Source organism: Coptis chinensis, chromosome 7 (assembly GCF_015680905.1).
Source record: "Coptis chinensis isolate HL-2020 chromosome 7, ASM1568090v1, whole genome shotgun sequence".
NCBI lineage: Eukaryota > Viridiplantae > Streptophyta > Magnoliopsida > Ranunculales > Ranunculaceae > Coptis > Coptis chinensis.
In genome coordinates, this window is record NC_141462.1 from 66,528,572 (window position 1) to 66,548,659 (window position 20,088).

Sequence of the window (20,088 nt, forward strand, 5' to 3'; positions counted from 1 at the left end):
TGCTAACCTATTAAGTGCTACTTGGTCTGACGGGGTGTAGGGTGCAACCTGATGAGGTTGTATCCTCCACCCTTTCCAAGTCATTGCACGAAAGGTTCGAATAATACTATTGGTGGGTCGTACAGTGTCGACCGTAATCCAATCCGTGAAACGTGTACAAAAAACAGGAAAGAAACATAGCATAATACGGGAAATCAGAACAGGCATAAGAAGGTACTTATGCCTCATGCTATGGGATCGAGCTAAACTAGACATCAAGGTTCGGGGAAGGTCATGACACATACGTCCCGTGGCTAAAGCAAGGAAAACGCTGCAAGTGGCATCATTCACAGAAGAAAAACGCCATTCCCCTAAAATGTTTAGCATGATCCAAAACATAACAGTTCCTATGTTCATGGACAGGCTACCAAAGGTGACGTTATATTCCCCTTGGTCCTCGATACGGAAAATGCCCGCCCCATACGACTCATGCAAAAACTCATAAGTGTAGACATACATATTATCTACCCAATAACACCATGGGTCTTGTATTTCAGCGGGCATAGCAAGTCCAAGAACAAATGCTAGCAAGAACCTAGTAATTTCCATTGGTTCATTAGCAATGTTGATGGAGAACACTTGTTCTCCATCTGGTCTTTCAAAGAAAATGCAGTTATCGTAAAAATAAGATGCTAGTGTTGGAGAGTAAAGTGCATCAGGTCTTACCATAAGCGGCTCCCAAAAATAACGTCGACGTGATCGCTGCGAAACCAAGCACCATAAGTAGTGCTTTGGAACAAATCTTGAAAGACTGTTCGGTATCAATGTTGGAGATGTCATCTCAAAATTACGCCTGGAATAGCGTGAATGATCCGGAAACTACCCCGCAGAAAAACGGAATTTTTCTGGTCCACGGAAGTCAGGGCGCGAGTGCGCTCTGAAGATTTGGAATTCCAGTGTTTGAGCGCGGGTCGCGCTCACCTTGGGCGCGAGTGCGCTCTGACAAAAATCGAAAAAAAAATTGCAGAGCGCGAGTGTGCTCCTCTACAGGGCGCTGAAGTGCGCCGGAGTTCTTTGAAACTTCGGAGAATGAGACGAAACGTGGGAATCGTGGGAGTGAAAGGTGAGTGATGGAGGTTAGGTGTAGTGTGAGTTGTGAGTGTAGAATGTATGAACTTTATATAGGTTTTAAGTTACTAAAACGGATCGGGAAGTTGCCAAAAGGTTTTTACGGCGGTTCGGAAATACCAAAATTTCCAAACCCGAAAGCGGAAACAACTCATTTTCTTGATTCTAAAACAAACCTAGTATCTTTTTTAGGTTGAATTTATGATAGAATCTACCTATTTAATCGAGATTTCATCCTACAATGATACTTATTCATAGATATGCCTAAACGGCCATATTTTCACCTTGACTCATAATAAATTCTAAGGCGAGGGTCATATAAAAATCATCTTTGGAATAGATAAAACCACCCCCAAACAATTTGGGAAGGTGGGATCAATATTAAACAACCACGCATAATGAAAATAACCGCGTTATATCAAAATTTTCATTCGAAGTACATTTCACTACAAAATTCAAATTACGGAAATTAAAACTTACATGAAAATAAATGACAATAATGAAACTACAAATTAAATAAAAATAGAAACATCAAACGATACTATCCCTAACCACTCCGGTACTGGTAGCGGAGGGCACACGGTCCGGAGATGGCTCCTGAGCTCCCGATGGACCAGTAGCATTCGTCCTTCGGCGACGACGCTTGTGCCTCGATGGTGTGTCCTCAGAAGGAGAATCCCCGTGAGGTGGGAATCGTGCAAGCATGTCGGTCTGGAACTGGCGCTGAGCTTCTAGTTCGGCCCTCATCTGTTCCCACCTCTCATCCTCTCTCTAGGTACGGATCTCGAAGTTATGATGAATAGTTGCCTGTCGAGTCCGGAGGTCTTCGCAGATAGTGTTGAAGCGAGTTTAACGATGCCACGATGAATTACGGCCATGCGTTCTGCATCTGACCAACACCTCTCCAGGGCATCCACATCAAAACAAGTCAAGTCCTCCTCATCTTTCGAGGCATTCTGATTTCCCCCATCCTCCTCGGCATTCTCGTTTCCCCCATCCTCCTCGTCTTCTTCTCTATCCTCAGCCAACCTCCAAACTCGTTGGACACACTCCTTATAGATGCGAGGGTTTCGGTGTAGGGTGATGTAAGACCTATCAGACGCCTGAGTTGCTCTCAACTTCAGCATGATCTTGGTTATCAACACAGGGAGAGGTGCAACAGACTTCCCTACTCCCCTAATCATGCTAAGCAAAAACTCCAAGATACAGAACTCATACTTCTGCTCCTGGAGTATCCATAAGATGTGGAGGCAGTTTAGGCCGATGTCGCTGACCTTCTCCTTCCCCAGGACGTTCCGACCAATCCATCGAAAGCTGCAACCGGTTGGTTGGTTCGAGGGATGATTTGGCGAACACAATGCGATCTCGCATTGTAGTTCCTTCGAATAACTATCCACGTTCATCAATGGTTCTACCCCATTATATTGGGACTCCTGCAACATGACATCCAGATGGATTCTAGGCGGAATGCCTAGAATCTCAGCCAACAACCCAATAGTCACTTCCTTCCTCCTCTTCGCCACCATAACAAAATCCTAGTCCCTCCAACTCCCTCGTATTTGTAGAACCCGTCGGACTAAGTCTTCGTGGGTAATAGGCTTCGGTCGAGTACCACAAACTATTCCAGTCTCTACTGATCATTTCGTCACCGTAAAACGGCGCGAAGTGGTCGCCAGTAAAAGCTTGCTCCGGCAAAATTCGGCGTTGTTGAGCCATTGGAAGTTTGAATACGGTTTGAGGTTTGTAGAAGGTAGGGGAAGCAATGAGGACACCTCACTAAAAAAGAACGATGGTGGTGGTGGTGGTGTGGTGGTGGTGGCAGCAACACCATTTTTTTTTTAATTTTGATTTTCCGGTGGTTTTTGTTGATGTAAATTGGTGGAGGTTGTGGGGCGGCGCGGTTGGAGTAGATTTAGGTTGGGTCTTGGATTGTGGGCGTGGGTTAATTAGGTTTTGTTTTTAATTTATTTTTTTTGGTCGGGTTTGAAGCTTTGTTAATGGCGGTTTGTGGAAAAAAAAACGATGAACTGATGGTGAAGGTAAAGGGTAAGAGTGAGTAGTTTGTCGGTGAAGCTGGTTGGGCCCAAGCCCAAATCGAAATTTGTGAATTTTTCGATTTTTTCGCGAAACTTCAAATCAAAATTGTCGCTTCGTTACCGGTCCGATTTTTATGAATGAGATATAGAAATGATCAGGAGAGAATTTCCAATCCAATGATCCATAAAACACTCTATTCTGACCATGGATGACATATAAGATAGTGGAAAACGCCTCGAAGTGTGTGCCTGACGTACGTTATGCGAACGACTGATCTCTAAATTCAAGATTATGTTAACCCGGATCGTAATACAATTAAACGGCCTAAGCAACTGTAATGGGACATAAACATTCTAGGACGGAAACACGAACACCCCACCCCCAAACAAATTTTTTTACAACGAAGCTTAGAAAATTTTTTTTTAGCATTGGGTCTTTTAAAGTCAGATTCCCGAGACTTCCTAGATTACTATGTTTATTCTTTAATATATATATATATATATATATATATATATATATATATATATATATATATATATATATATATATATATATATATATATATATATATATACTTTGTAAAAAGAAAAACAATAAACAAGAAAGACATAATTCACCCCATAGAGAAACGTGACTCAAAAATCCGAGAAAACATACAAGAGTGGAAAACGTGAATTATGGCAAATGTGGACTTAGGATCTGGTACTTACAGCCACACACTCCGTAGGGAGGGCCCGGTTACCTTAATGGTGCACTCACCAATATATGAAAATGAAAGGAAATGCACCAACACAAAAGTTGAGTCGTTTATAGTCAGATACTCGAGACTTTATCTAAACATATGTATGAACATGCAGTTTATCATATATCAACAACCGAAATAGTTGTGGATCATTCCATAAATAAATATCACAGAAAACATATCCAAACACAATCAAGCACCAAGATTTCCTATGACGCAACCTAGTGAAATGAAAACAAAGTCGGATAACCCTATTACGTAACCTAGCATGCACCTTCTTTTTCATTTTTGAACGAGTGGGTGTTCTAGTAAATAAGTGTGGAAAAGTGAATGGTTGTGGAGAATATGGTGGATATGGATAAGTTGTAGAAGGACAACATGTAAACAATGAGGATGTGGTTTTAGCACAAAACTCATTCATGGTGTGTGTAGGGACTGTTTCAAGTCTGAAAATGAAGGTGTCAAACGCTTTTGTCTTACAAGTATTTGTTTACTAGGTGGATTTAAAACTTATGAAGCACAGAGAAGAAACAAAAGGATCGAAAGTGCAAACTCGAGATTCCTTTGAAAAAGGGGTGGAAGGAGGGAAGTCGAGGTGGATGTTGTGCAAAGTAGTTCTTGATAGGGTGAATCATCACCTGCTCTAAGAAACTCATCGAATTGCTCATCTAGATTGGTCATATCCTCGTTACTATGATAGTCCTCTACATCTTTGAGAAAGTCATCTATCTCATCCTCATCCGTAATATGTGTATCGACTAGTGTAGGGATGGAAATGTTGGAGTCTGAACTTCCAAAGGAAAGAAATTTGGGCATATGATTATCAGGGAATATGTTGTTGAAATAATCTCGAGCAAAGCTCTCGATCATGCTAACCTCTCCATCCATAGACGAATCGGGTAACTGTGTCTTTGTTTTAAAAACATTGACTTCAACAGCAAGATGGCCAAAAGACATGGACATTGAACCATCGCGGCAATTAATGAGCGCATTGGCAGTTGCCAGGAAATGATGCCCTAAGATGATCGGGACAGAGTCGTTAACGACTTCTGTATCGAGGATGACAAAATCAGCCGGATAGTAAAAATCTTAAACTTTTACCAGAACATTTTCGACCACACCCTTAGGATACTTAATAGACCGATCAGCTAATTGCAATGTCATTTTAGTGGGTTGCATCTCGTCTAGACCTATTTGTCTATACAAATAAAACGGGAGTAAGTTAACACTAGCCCCCAAGTCTAATAACGCGGTCGTCGTATAAGAATCTCCTAAGGTGCATTGTACAGTAGGACGACTAGGGTCCTTGTACTTAACAATTCCATTATGTTCAGATAGAGTTGGGAATTGTTCTGTTAAAAAGGCGTCTTTTGGTATATTGGTCCTACGCCTAGTAGTACACAACTCCTTAAGAAACTTAGCATGGTGTGGTAGCTTTTTAATAGCTTCGAGGAAGGGAAGATTTATAGTTAGATTCTTGAAAACATCCCTAATCTCCTCATAATTTGTATCCCTAGTTAACACGACTAATTTTTGTAGAAACGGTGGTTTATGTCTATATTTAGCAATAGTATCACTTGGATGTTTAACCGTGGCTTCCTGTTTCTTAGGTTGTGTTGTAACTGGTACCTCTACAGTGGTAGGCTCTTCAGTTTCTATTTCGGTATCTAGTAAAATAGCAGGTGTAGGGGCTACTGGTGGGGTAACTATAGGCATAGTTACTTTGTTATCAACCACTCTGCCAGAACGGAGAGTGGTGATGGCCTTTAGCTCACCTACATTTTCATATTCATTACTAGTATTATCGGTTACCTCAAAGGCTGTATTTGTTGTTTTAGGATTAGGTATTTCGTGACCTTGAAACACACCTTTGGGTTGGGCTTTATCTTGAGCCAACTGTTGGGTTAAATTATTAACGGATTGTAGAAGCTGTTGGTTAGATTGAGCCATGGTTTGGAAAAGTTTTTGGCTTACTTGTATGAAGGTGTCAAGACGATCCGGTTGTGTGGGTGTAGTAGTCACGGGTGGTGTGACTGGAACTATTTCACATGAATTATTTATGGATGGATTTTGATAGTTATTATTTACCGGAACGATACCTCTATTAGCATTATAATTATTATAACTACCTTGACCTTGTGCTTGACCTTGTCGAGGTTGCACTTGGTTGTTATAATTATTAAAATTACCCCCGACCGCCCTTCCTTGTCGTGGTGGAGCTTGGTGAAAACTTTGTGTTGGCCTAACATATTGATTATTGTACCTGGAGGTGTGGACGTGTTGGTTATTTCTCCAACCGAAGTTGGGATTTTGTCTCAAGGGGTGTTAGGTTCACTATTAATGGAACAAGCCTGTTCATAGGCTATAGGACAGTGGGAGTCGGGATGCTCAGGGCTCCAACAGAAACTACATGGATTTGAATTTACATTCATGACGGGGATAGGCTTTTGTTGAATCGAAATGGCCTCTACCTTTTTAGTGAGTGATTCGATTAGAGTTTTAAGCTCGGGATCGTGTTTAATTTCAAACATACCGGCGGCCTTAACTAGCGGAGCGGTGGATATCATCACTACCCCCCCAGTTGTTATTTCGCTTAGTTTGATCCTCTAAAAATTTATAAGCCTCCGAGGCTCCTTTGCTTAAGAAACTACCCCCATTCATTATGTCTAGGACTTCTTTATGGTGATGTAGAAGTCCTTTGAAAAAGGCACGAACTAACATGTCTTTCGCTAAGTTATGATGTGGACACTCTATAAGGAGATCGGTGAAACGATTCTAAGCCTCTGAAAATGATTCATGAGGATTTTGTCGAAAAAAATGAATCTTGGAAAGCATCTCATTCGTCTTTAGGGGTGGGTAAAAATGTTCCATAAACAGCTGAACAAGTTTAGCCCACGAGTCCACAGAATTAGGCGTTTGGGCAGTTAACCAAGACGCCGCCTTATCGGCTAAGGTGAAAGGGAATACCCTGAGTTTAATTTGTTCCGCACCAACCGTAGGATGGTGGAATGTTGTTAGGACTTGTTCAATCCCACGCGATGTAGCCGATAAGGTTTTTCATGGTCTAATCCATGAAAACGGGTAACAAATTAAAAATATTTGGGGATTCGAAATCCCAATCGGGTCGCTACTAACGATGCAAGATTTGGGGCTATCGCTCAAGGCTTTGTAGAAGTCGAGAGAGAGGAGTCTCTTCTTCGCCGGGCATCAGGTCGTGATGTGTGTGAAATAGTAGCTAGAGGTGTAGTGGGTGGTATACTAGATAGACTTGTTTGTTGACGCGTTGTTGGGTAATTATGTTCGGTGTTTTGTTCGCCGGACCTTAATCTCATACAAGGCTAAAACCAAACTTAGCTAAAGACATCAACACTCCAAACAATTTCGATATACTAGTATAAACCTCTAATAGGAGATCGCGAGGTGTGGAAGAAAGGAATACCCGACAAGGCCCTTGCTTTCGCTTTATGAATAGCGTCTTGTTTCTGGCGTGTTCAGGTGTATATAACAAGTTAGAACACTGAAAAACTTGAAAAATCAAAGTTCGAGTCAAAACTGTAGAATTCCGGAAAAATTAGCAAAGAAAAATTAGCTCTCATAGAGGTGCTGGTCGCTACTCGTGTTCTAGTAACTTAGGGTATGGTCGGTATGGGGCTGGTGTTCCAGCTATAGGCTGCAGGTGCTCTCCTTTATAGGGCTGATCGCTCGGAGTGTAATTTTGTCGCGGAATTTTTCAACGATGAAACGGAAAACCACAGTATGAATCAAACAAGGGTGGGTGGGTGAAATGGGACTTTAAGAAAAGTACTTACACTACGAAAACAATGCAAATGTGAAACTAAGATGGCAGCGGCGCCATTTGATCAATTATAAAATTAAATAGTTTACCTACGAAATGAACGATGAACTCAAAACATAAGTAAACTAAAACTATCTTATGAGCCTATATGTTTATGAAATATTCTACTCTCAATCCTATGAGATATAGTGGAGTAGGAAGTTGGTTCCACTCCTAGTCCTTCCGCATGTTAATGTTCTCTACGTATAAGTACTCTTAACTCTAAAGTCTAATGAGAGATTTACGAAGTGGCAACTAGACTACGATGCAACTACCCACAAGATGCAACTAGTCGACTATTAGAACAACTATAGGAATGCTATGTTGATTCTATGATAAGGAATTAGAGGGGGATTGATTCCACCTTAACTCGACTTAATCCTACTAATGATTTAATCGTCAGAATCCGAATTGAATCGCCTCACAGAACAATATGGTTATTCCTAATCCCTAATTACACATGGCATTCCTACCAATTCATAACTAGCATGTGAACGATTAAACCCATTCTCATGGTGAACTAATCACTTCTAGAGTGGAAAGCAAATTGCGGCGATTTCTACGATAATCGAATCAAGCTTTCATCAAGGCTTCTCAACCCCTCTAATGGAGGTTTAGCCGAGAATCATTACGCAATCATTTTCGATTAAATTAAAACTAAACATAATATAAAGAATTGAAATTTACTAATCTAAATTAAACAATAATTAAAATCTAATTAATAACTAAGAATTGAATAACAAGTAATAAATGAAATCAGATCTAACACAAATGTAAATGACAAGAATCGAAATTAACAAACTAGCTATTTTATTAATCAATCTAATTAAGAATAATGATTCTAGAGTTTAATCTAAAACAAGAATTGGATTTGAAACTAAACTTAACATAAAGAATTAAATCTAGATCTAGAAGCTATTCTAATGGCTACTTTCTATTCTAAGCTACCTTTATTTTCTAACCTAATTCTCTACCCTTATCTACCATTAACAAAGAGCTAAGCTTTGGTTTTTATACTTTCAGATCCAAAAATCGTGCATGGGCTTGGAGCCATGTTTTGGGCCAGAGAATCAGGCCCAAAACCCAATTCTTTCAGTCCAAAAAGGCATCTTCAGCTGCAGTTGGCTTCAATAGACTTTTTGTCCACTTTTGCTCCTTTGATTGGGTCAAGGCTTGGACCATTGGAAAGCTCTTTCCGAGCCGGTCGTTTTGACATAAGGTAAGCCCCATTCCGAGGTCTGAGTCCAAAGATACGCCTTGAAGTTTCTGGCGACTTTGTGTCTTTGTTTTACGCGCGTCGACTTTTCAACTTTTGACCGGGCTTTAGAAAGGCTTTATCTTCTTGAATCTTGGCCTTTAATCACAGAACTCCTTAGCAACCGACCTTTGCTTCTTTATCTCGCTAAAGTGGCACATATCTGCACATAATGGACTTTGAAGCCTGAAATGCATAAAAACACGTAATCAGTGTTAACTCTTAATTATTACTCACATAATTGGTCTAAAAGTATGTCTGTTACAAGGTTAAAACTACAGTTTTGGGCTCTTATCAATGTCCAGGCCTTTGTGTTTGCTAACCGCACTCGGCTAGATGATTTATTAACACATTCGAATGATGCCATTGAGGATACTTATAGTGTTTTATAGGAAGAGGGTGAGGAAATAGAGATTAACAATTCTAATATAAGGCATAAACAAGGTCATGTGTAGGAATTAAAGGAAGTAACTTCTTTATCGCAATGTGAATCTCAATTTAGTTTGGCAGCTGAGGAAATAACAATGGAAGAAATATATGAATTTCTTAAAGATAAAGCCACGAACCACAACTTTATGGATTCAACTAAGCTAGATGAAGACTTCTATGATTTCTTAAGAGCGTGTGAGGATCCACCAATTGATGAACCACCAACCAACCACCATCCACCTGAGTTACCACCTCCTATAATCTAACCATCTACCACAACTAAGCCATCCATTCACCCACCATTTCAAAGGAACCTCGATTTTGCCCTTGAGCCAATTGCCTCAGAGACCCTCTATAATTTTTTCAACCCTCACGGTGAAGAGTGTTTGTCTAACATACAATCCCATGAGTACACCATTCTTGTAGTTGAGAACTAAGCTTTGACCGAGTGTAGTGAGACACCTAGTTTGTCTTATTTTTCCTCATCTGAGCCTCATGAAAGACATCAGGATCCATACTTCATTCCTTTCTCACCTAAAGTACCGCTAATTCATCTTTTGGGTCATTCCAACTTTTTAACGCAGCTGCAACATGATGGTTTGCATATGTTCTTTGATGGGTTGCATAAGTTTTTTTTCATTCTTCTACATGATTGCTTCCCATTATACAACTTCATTCTTTTTGGAGGTGCATTTAGTATCATGTTTTTATGGCTAGACCCCAAACTCTTTCAACTATTAGTTTATAGTTGACCACGCATCATCTATTTTGTGCCACCCCAGTTTCTTGCTTGTTTAGGAGTGTGCACAGTCTAGGAGAATCTAAATTAAAACGACCCCATATTAAGTCTAGGGGAATCTAACTTTAAAAGACCCACGTTTAAAACAAATTTTCTAAACTCTGTTCTATAAAATTTATTTGGGGGTAGGGTGTTTGGTTTTTCCATTCTTGATCACTCAACTTCCTATTCTTATCCCTTCCTCTTCTCGTAGCTAGATTTCTTGTTGTTTGTTGTTTTGATGTTGTTTTTATTGTTTTTAGTAGATTGGATGTTAAGTTGTTAAATTCAGTAGTTAAATTTGAATTCGATAGTTAATTGTATTTGAATTTCGCTTTTAATTTAATTTGGTTATTTTCAAATTATGAGTTGATTTTAGTGTTAATCCCACCTTCCCAAATTGTTTGGGGGTGGTATTATTTCTTTTAGCATGGTTTTTATATGATCCATAATTTATTATGTAATTTTGCGATGATTGTTGGGAATGTTGCTGATATTGGCATGGCTATAAGTAAATACTGTGGTAGGATGAAATCTCAATGAGTTAGGTAGTTACTACCCTAAATTCAACCTAACAGATATTAGGTTTGTTTTAGAATCAAGAATATGGGTTGTTTCTATTTTCGGTTTTGGAAATTTTTGTTTTCGGTAATTGCCTTAAAACTTTTTGGCAACTTCTCGATTCGTTTTGGAAACTAAAAACCTATATAAACTTCATTCATTCTCCACACACAACTCACATCTCTCACTTTCATCTCTCACCTTTCACTCCCAAGTTTTCCTTTTTTTTCCTTCTCACTTCAGTATTTCAGTACCTCGGAGCGCGCCTGCGCCTCAATGGAGCGCCACCTGCACCCATAACACTACCAGTCTAGTTTACCCTGAGCGCGACCCGCACCCTACCCAGGCATAGGTTGAGCGCGACCTGCGCCCAAAACACTGTAAGTCCAAATTCACCTGAGCGCGACCCGCACCCAAAACAATGTAAGTCCAAATTCTTCGGAGCGTGACCCATGCCCATACAAGGCTTCAGTTGAGCGCACCCCGCGACCTGACCCCCGTGGGCACGAAAAATTCCTATTTTTTGTGGGTTGTTCCGGAATCGTTTGCAGCTGTTCTAGAGGGTAGTTTTGAGATGACATCTCCTACAGTCATACCGGAACAGTCTTACAAAGATTTGTTCCAAAGCACCACCTATGATGCTTGGTTTCGCGAGGTGATCATACACGTAGGCTGGGAACCGCTAATGGTAAGACCCGATGAACATTATTCTTCAGCACTTACATCTTATTTTTATGATAATTGCATGTTCTTTGGTAGACCGGATGAACCTTGAGGATGAACCAATGGAAATTACCAGGTTCTTGCTAGCATTTTTTCTTGGACTTGCTATGCTTGCTGAAATACAAGACCCATGGGGCTATTGGGTAGATAATATATATGTCTACACCTATGAGTTTTTGCATGAGGCTTTTAGGGCAGGAATTTTCCGTATCGAGGACCAAGGGGAATACAACGTCGCCCTTGGTAGCCTGTCCATGAATGTGGGCACTGTTATGTTTTGGATCATGCTAAACATATTAGGAGAATCGTCTGTGAATGATGCCACTTGCAGCGTCTTCCTTGCTTTAGCCACAGGACGTATGTTTTATGACCTTCCCCAAACCTTAGTTTCTAGTTTAGCGCGAGCCCATAGCATGAGGCATAACTACCTTCTTATGTCTGTTTTAGTTTGCCGTATTGTGCTATGTTTCTTCCCTGTTTTTTGTACCCGTTTCACGGATCGGGTTGGGGTCGACATTGTGAGACCCACCAATTGTATTATTCGATCTTTCCGTGTAATGACTTGGCAAGGGTGGAGGATACAACCTCATCAGGTTGCACCTTACACCCCATCCGACCAAGTGGCGCTTAACATGTTAGCATCCGTAGATGATAAATGGCGTCAAACTTGGCAAATTATCATGGCATGGCAGGATGCGAAGGAACCTCAATTCTTTATAGAAGGAGATGATGAGGAGGACGATTAAGCGGGAGATAATTCAAGTTTTTAATTTAAGTTAGTGTCTGCTTATGTCCCAAGCAATTTATTTCTTATTAACCCCATAATGGGTGGAACTTTTATAGAGTTACGTCAGTTTTATTTGCTATATTAGTATGTTATAACCTTGTTTTGTAGATGTCCCAAAATTTCACGCGTTTCCATGGTATTTTTCTACCCTTTTTATTTAAATACTTTGAGGACAAATCATGCTTCTTGTTTGGGGGTGGGCATAGAAACACGTGTAATTAAGGCAACTGTTAGGATATAGATATGTATAATCTGCACTTGTTTTCTAGTAAAAATTTGAAAAGTTTAAAATTTTAAATAAAAAGTTATGTTATACACTTAGGAATATTGGTATTATTTTCTTTCTCTATGCTCTTAATAATCTAGAAGTCTCACGTAGCTTTTGCATTAGAATAGTTTTAGAAACTTAGGTTAATATATAGGTAATAATTTTTGCATCTATCTATAAATATATTACATGAGTATCTATGATTGTTTGGTAGTAAGTTTCTGAAATCTAAGCTAGAGTACTTATTCTACAAATCCTGTGAGAATATAGCCTAAAGCCTTATATGAGTGAAACATTTGAGAAATGACACAAGGGAGAAGTAAAATCCGGATAGAGAAATCACACGTCCACTTGCTTGATCACTATACCATATCCTAAGCGAGAATTTAGGCCCTCTTTGGATCGATATAGCCAGAAATTCAAACCTTATGAAATTATTTTTCACTAGTCGCCCCTCTGAGCCTTTCTTTAGCCTTTCATAAACCACAATTCTTTTACGCTTTTACAAAACAAAATAAAAATAAAAATTAGCCTATCCATTCTTTGAATGAGTCTGGGAATAGAGATGAAGAATAGAAAAGAGTAAGACCTTTGAAATCAAGAATTTGTTAGTCGCTTCAAATAAGAAAAGAAAGTTTCCATCCAAATAAAAAAAAGAAAAAGAAAATAAAGAGTTAGAAATCCAAAAATAGAATCGAAGGTGTCAAAAGCCAAAGAAAAAGAAAAATATGGCTAAGGATGGAAACAAAGTGTAGAAGCAAAAGTAAAGAACAAAGTTTTCTCTAGTTACATAATATGAAGACTCTATTATCTCAGACTTGTCCTTTTTGAATAACCATTTCCTTCCTTCTTAAACCATCTCATAATCCCCGCAACACCTAATAAAGACTTCTAGCTCAATTAGGAATAAGCTAGTATGATAGTAAGTGGCAGATGTGTTTGATCGACTACGGCTTCCTTGTGTGTCATTAAGATTGTAAGGTAAAGTGTGCCCACTGCACAATGGAGTAGCGAAACTTGAGCGGAAAAATCAGAGTGGTTTTTCTCTTGGTATTTATGTGAGGACCTACTTAAGGACGCTATTCCGAGTTTTCATAAACGGACCTGCTAGTGCATTTCATAGTATTACTCATTGTATATATGTTTATTCGTAAATGATTGATTATTATGCATATATTAGCTTAGGTTTCGACTTGATTATTTTGTATCCATTGCTAGTGAGATGTATAGATAATTGAGACATAAATAAGGAAACAATACTTTTATTTCTTAGTCATCGTAGTATAGATGAAGTTTGTGAGTACCTTCACTGGAAAACTCTCACGAGGCTATAACTCGTCCACTAGGAAATTCCTAGTGGTTTAAGATCTTGTTGCATATGGTCAATGCAATCGCACTCGGTGAAACGAGACTAGTTAGAACTCCATTTTTGGTCACTTATTCTAATTTCTCATATTTGCTTGAGGACAAACAAAATACTGTTTGAAGGTGGTTTGATAAGAGTCCAAAACTGTAGTTTTAACCCTTTAACAATATTGCTGTTAGACCAATTATGTGATTAATAATATAGGTTTATCACTAATTACGTACTTTTGAGTATTTTAGGCTTTGGAGTTTAATAAACGTTAATTCTTTACTAATTAGGCGTTAAAAGGAGCTAAAGCGATTGCTATGAAAGTTCTATGAAGAAAGCCCAAGTTTTATGGAGAAAAAACCCTTAAAAAACCCAAGTCAAAGCTGTTAAGTGAAAGTCAAACTGGATTAGAAAGCTGAAGAAAAGGCAACAAAACTTCAAAATGCCATATCTTTGGACTAAGATCTCAGATTTGGGCCCATTTTATATCAAAATGACCGGCTCAGAAAGCTCTTTCCAATAATCTAGACCTTGACTCGATCAGAGTATTATAAGTTAGTAGAAACTCGAGCTACAGTAACACGACCAGAATAGGAAGTCTTGGATTCAACAAATTGGGTTTTGGGCTCAATTTTTCGGCCCAAAACATGACTCCTCAGCCCATGCACGAATTTGGAGATCTAGCTCTTCTATATCAAGAGAAAAAATCTTAACTCTTAAGCTATCTAGATCTAAATCTAGTTCTAGTTCATAAAGTTTCGTTTTTGTAATATAAAATTAGTTTTAATTCATTAAATTAGTTTATATAGATTAATCTAGTTAGTTGTCAATTTTATTAGTTGTTAGAACAAGTTTTGAATCTTAGAATAAAATACTTAGTTTATATTTCAATCTTGCATTCATAGATTTAGTTGTTTTAAATTGATAATTAGTATTCAGAATCTTAGTTCTAAATTAGTTTAAATTTCAATTGTAAGCCATTTTTGAATCTTAGATTATTGTTAATTTAGACTAAGAAAGTTTAATTAGTTATTCAATAATAACTGGTTTTTACTATTCTTGGTTTAGAAATGATAGTATGTTGATTCAAGGCTAAAACCTCTATTAGAGGGATTTGAGGAAGCCTTGATGAAAACTTGATTTTATTAGCTTAGAAATCGTCGTGATAATCTATTCAATTTTAGAAAGTAATTAGTTCACCATGAGAATGGGTTTGATTGCTTCACATGCTAGTTATTATTTGGTAGAGATTGCCATGAATAACTAGGGATTAGAATACGAGTTGTTATGCAAAGGCATTGACATTTGGATTACTACATTTCTTTGTTAGTTGATTAAGTCGAATTAAGGTGGAATCGAATTCCCCTAATTCATTCTCTATTGTCAAGTTAGTATTTGAATTCCATCATTTCGTTATTTGCATATTGTTTTCTAGTTTCCCATCATAGTATAAATTCACATATATAAATATTGCTCTCACCATTGTTCCCTTGTGTTGATTAATTGATTTCTTTATGTCTTGGTAGTTTAGGAGTGGAACGATTCTGTACTCTACATATTGCATAAATCTATATGTGAGAGTAGGAAATAAATAATTGATACCGTAAGAATAAGGTTAGAGTAATCTAATTGAGTTTTTACGGGTTATCAAGTACCCATATAGTAATGCTTCTGACAAGGGATACATGTCTGGGAAATGTGTTTTGCATCTAACTGCATGAAAGACCACTAGTACCCTTGTGTCATTGCTTTGTGGGCCAAACTCCGCCCGCCTAAATGATTGCCGCATATCCCTGCATGGATTTCTTGTAGCACAGCCAAACCTTCCTATGTTGTGAGGCACCTCAGCATAGGAGACAATGAATTGCCTTTTCTATACAATTGTAGAGTTCCAGTAGAAGAAGATACTAGTATAAACTTCCATGCATCTCGTTTAACAGTATCCACGATTTTGGTCTATATCAGAACTATGCCATTGTGTATAAATGCAATAAATGGTGATCGCCAATTGTCTGCATCTATTGCAACTGCTGGAAAAGTGAGGATGCCATGCTCTTTTGGTAACTCATCATCCTCTTGATCGTTACAGGTAGAGGGGGGAGGGGGGAAAGTCTATGTCACTTTCTTGCGGGATCATGTTTCTATCTTCCTAGGATATTTCTGAGTTAAGCTTTCGGTCTTGTAGCGGAGTGTCATACTTCCTTTTCCTTGTGTTGACAACATTAACGCTTGGAGGTACTGGTTCTAAAGAAGCGTTGAAGAAACAACACACATTGATATAGATGTCTGTGAGCTGTTCTACAGACAAGTCAATGCTCGGGTCTGGTTGGAAATCAACATTAACTTGTCTTAGGCCATCAATATCCACCGCAACAGATAAGTATGCTAATGCATTGGCATGTTGGACGTCATTCTGAGGCCTCTGCACAATCGAGATGGTCTCAAACTGACGAGCAAGTCTGTGAAGTAGACTTAGGTATGTTGTCATTCTATCATCTTTGGGTTCTAAGAAACCGGTGAACTGACCGGCCATCAATTGTGAGTTAGTGAAAACTTGTAACTTTCGAACTCCTAAGTCTAAAGATGTCCGCATGGCGTAAAGGACAACCTCATACTCTGCTCCATTGTTGGATGCCTTAAACCCAAAACGAACTGAGCGCTTGATGGTCGATTTGTCTGGTTTGATAAAAACATATCCTAATCCAGAGCCGACTTTGTTATGTGAGCTGTCAGTGTAAACAATCCATGAATCGGGTGATGAGGTTGTAAGATTTGCTGGGGCTTCCTTGCCCCCAACTGCTGGCGCTTCATTGGAGATGTTTTCGTCTTTGTTAATTTCAGGGACAAAATCATCAATTGGAAAATCTGTCATTAGGGAGGCAAGGGTGTGACCCTTTTATGAAACGCAAGGTTCAAAGACAATGCTGTAAGTGCTTAAATAGATTTCCTATTCAGCCAACCTGCTTGATTCTTGAGCACTGCGGAAAACTTTGCGAAGTGGGTATTCGGTGTATACCTTGACCAATCTTCCTTGGAAGTATGGCTTGAGGCTTCTAGCATCATGAACCAATACTAGAGCAATTTTTTCAACTCTCGCATATCTAGTTTCCACCCCCATTAGGGTCTTACTAATGAAGAAGATTGGATGTCTGTCTTCTCCATCGATGAACAATACTGCACTGACTGCAGTGTCTGTAGCAGCCAAGTACACTTCGACAGGTTGTCTTGTAGCTGGGTTGGCCAAAATTGGTGGCGAGACTAAGTATTTCTTAATGGATTAGAAGGCATTTTCATAGTCATCATTCCACACCGTTGAGTCCTTTAAAATCTGAAAGATAGGACGTCATCTGTTCGAGTATTTAGAGATGAAATGGTTGAGAGATGCTAAGCGTCCTATGAGCTATTGAATCTCCTTTTTTGTTTTTAGAGCTGACATGGCTTGAATGGATCAGATATGCTCTGGGTTAGCTTCGATGCCACGGCGAGTCATCAAATACCCCAAAAATTTCCCAGAGATTAGTCCGAAAGCGCATTTTCAAAGATTGAGCTGCATGTTGAATTCTTCAATTATGTCAAAAACTGATTGTAAGTAGAGATGTGATCTCCCCTATGATTGGATTTTATAACCATGTCGTCAATATACACTTCCATTATCTTGCCTAACATGTTGATAAGAGCCCAAAACTATAGTTTTAACCCCTTAATAATATTATATTTAAACCAATTATGTTTATAATAAATAAGAGTTAGTACTGTTTACGTACTTTTGTGTATTTCGGGTCTTGGAGTCAACTATGTGAAGAAATATGTTACTTTTATAAGATAAAAGAGCAAAGGTTGGTTGCTAAGAAGTTCTATGATTAAAGCCCAAGTTTCAAGGAGAAAAAGGCTTTTTAAAGCCCGATCAAAGCTGAAAAGTCAAAGTCAACGCGGGCAGAAATAGCGGATAAAAGTCAACAAAACTTCCGCAGGCCGTATCTTTGGACTCAGACCTCAGAATTGGGCCTACTATATTTCAAAACGACCGACCCGGAAAGAGCTTTCTAACAGTCTAGGCATTGATCCAATCAGAGAAGTAAAGGTGGACGAAACGGCTATTGCAGTAATTTCCAACAGTGAAACCCTTTTTGAGCTTAAATAATTAGGTTTTGGGCTTGATTTAAGGGCCCAAAACATAGCTCCAAAGCCCATGCACAAAATTGTAAGCCTAGCCCTCTCCTATATAAAGAGGACTAAGGCTAAACTCTATTCTCTAACCCTTCCATTAGATATAATAATTTAGAGCTCAACCTTACTACTTAGAATAAGAACCCCTTAGTTAATTAAACTTTCTATCATTAGTTTTATTTAGTTTTAAAACCCTAGTTATTGTTTTTCTAGCCTAGCCACCATTAGTAAAAGCCAAGTTATTGTTATTGTTCCTAAGATGTCTTATTCTTATTCTTTTAATTATGATAGTCTAATGAATCATAGCTAAACCTCCATTAGAGGGGTTTGATTGAAGCTTTGATGAAGACTTAATGTGTAGTATAGATTAGTTGTTGTAATATATTCCACTCTAGAGGGCAGTTAATTCACTATGAGAATGAGTTTAAATTACCTCACATGCTAATTATTAGTTGGTAGAGATGCCATGAATAATTAGGGATTAAAAAGACCTAACCTTTATGCAAAAACATAAAGATTAGGATTACAACAAATCTATGCTAGCATATTGAAAATTAATCAAGGTGGAATCAAATCCCCCTAATCTCTTCTTCTCATTTACATCTTCTCATTAAATTGCCATAGTATAAGTTAGAATATCTAAATTAGTTAATTTCACCATATTAGTATAATTAAACCATTGCTCTAATTGATATCGTAGAATTGTTTTAAGTTAGGGAAATTGTTACGTCTAAGCAACTAAGAGTGGAATGAATTCTGACTCCCGTTATTGCATGATAATTAAGAGTAGAACTTTGATAACAACTAGAGTATAATTCATGCATTTACTTATTCCTAGTATAATTAGTTAAGATATAGAAATGTCTAGTTTTTACTATTATCAAATGTCGCCGTTGCCATCTTAGTTTTGTTAGATTAGTTTCCCTTCAATTCTACCAATATCCCACTTCACCCACCCATCCGATTGTTTGGTTATAACTGTGGTTGTTGTTTTTCAGATTTTTTTTCGAAACAGTACCTTGAGTGCACCCGCGCCCTCTTAACTTTATCATCTAAGCGCGCCCGCCCTCTTGTTACTGGATTTTTTTTTTCGAACAGTACCTTGAGCGCGCCTGTGCCCTTGTTTACCCTATACTTGAGCGCTCCCATCCCCCTTCTGAAGAAAGCCCGATTTACAGGTTCATCGCAGGCTCTCATTTTGTTCAAGTTATTTGTACTATTTAGTGTTTCAAACTTCTATAATACAGTGAGATCGCGTATCAAAGACGATATTCATACGTGTAGTAATGAGGCATTCAGGTACTCCTTCTTTCACTCCTCGTCTCTTTTGTCAGAGGAGTTTTAATTCTAGTATATCAGGTTGTTGTTTGACTACTGCTAGTGGTTTTTTTTTCATATTGGCCTGAGCCTTGCATGAGATTAAGGTCCGATAAGAGTAAACCATCTAACATTATCTATCGTAAACGTTAACGCACACGCCTATCTAGAATATCACACACTACACTTGCACCAATGGCTGAAGAAACAGAGACTCCTCTCTCTGATTTTTACAAATCCCTAAACGATAGCCCAAGTCATGCATCATTCTTGTAGACCCAGTGGGGGATTTTCGAATTCCCCCGAATATATTTAATTTGTTACCGGTTTTTCATGGGTTAGACCACGAGAAGCCTTATCAGCATATGCGTAGGATATAACAAGTTCTTACCACATTTCATTATCCTACCGTAGGTTCGAAACAAATTAAACTAAGGGTGTTTCCTTTCACCCTAGCCAATTAAGGCGGCATCTTGGTTAATTGCCCAAACGCCTAATTTTGTGGACTCATGGGCCAAACTTGTTCAATTGTTCATGGAACAGTTTTATCCACCACTGAAGACAGATGAAATGCTTCAAAAGATTCATTTCTTCTGCCAGAATTCTCATGAATCCTTTTTAGAGGCCTAGAATCATTTCACTGATCTTCTCATCGAGTGTCCGCATCATAACCTTGTGAAAGACACGCTTGTTCGTGCCTTTTTCAGAGGGCTTTTACATCATCATAA